Below are 594 nucleotides of genomic sequence, written 5' to 3'. Positions count from 1 at the left end.
TGAGTATGTACCCCAATTCCCAATATTTTCAATAATAATACAAAACTACCCTTTTATTCACCCAATGTCCCAAGGTTCCCACACTTGAATGATACTCACACACACTAGCCTAAGCCAATCAAAGATCCAAATAAGGACTTTTATTGTTTTTCGCTTTAAGGCTTGTAATGTGCTAAATTAAAGAACAAGTGGGTTAAGCGTAGGCTCAAAATCGGCTAACAAAGGAAGATAAAAGGGAGGGCCATTTGGGTAAGTGAGCTAATGAAATGATGGCCTCAATCATATAAATGCATGAATACAAGGAATAATAGGACATATAGATTCAAACAAATCAAAGATTACAATCATAGAAAGAGAACAATTACACACAAGAAGGAAAATAAGTGGTTATAAGATGTAACCACACTATTAGGCTCAAATCTCACTTGCTTGTGTTCTTAGCTCAAAAACCATGTTCCAAAATAAATTCTTTCAAGCAATTTCAACAAAGTAAATTTTTCAAATTGGTAGGTTTCCCTAAAACGGTTTCTTGGGAAAGGAAATCATCACCCTAACCAAGTGGTCCTAATAAGAAAGAAGTGGTAAAAATATGTA

This window comes from Arachis duranensis, chromosome 3 (genome assembly GCF_000817695.3).
Source record: "Arachis duranensis cultivar V14167 chromosome 3, aradu.V14167.gnm2.J7QH, whole genome shotgun sequence".
In the NCBI taxonomy this organism is placed as follows: domain Eukaryota; kingdom Viridiplantae; phylum Streptophyta; class Magnoliopsida; order Fabales; family Fabaceae; genus Arachis; species Arachis duranensis.
Note: the sequence above shows the minus strand (reverse complement) of the source record.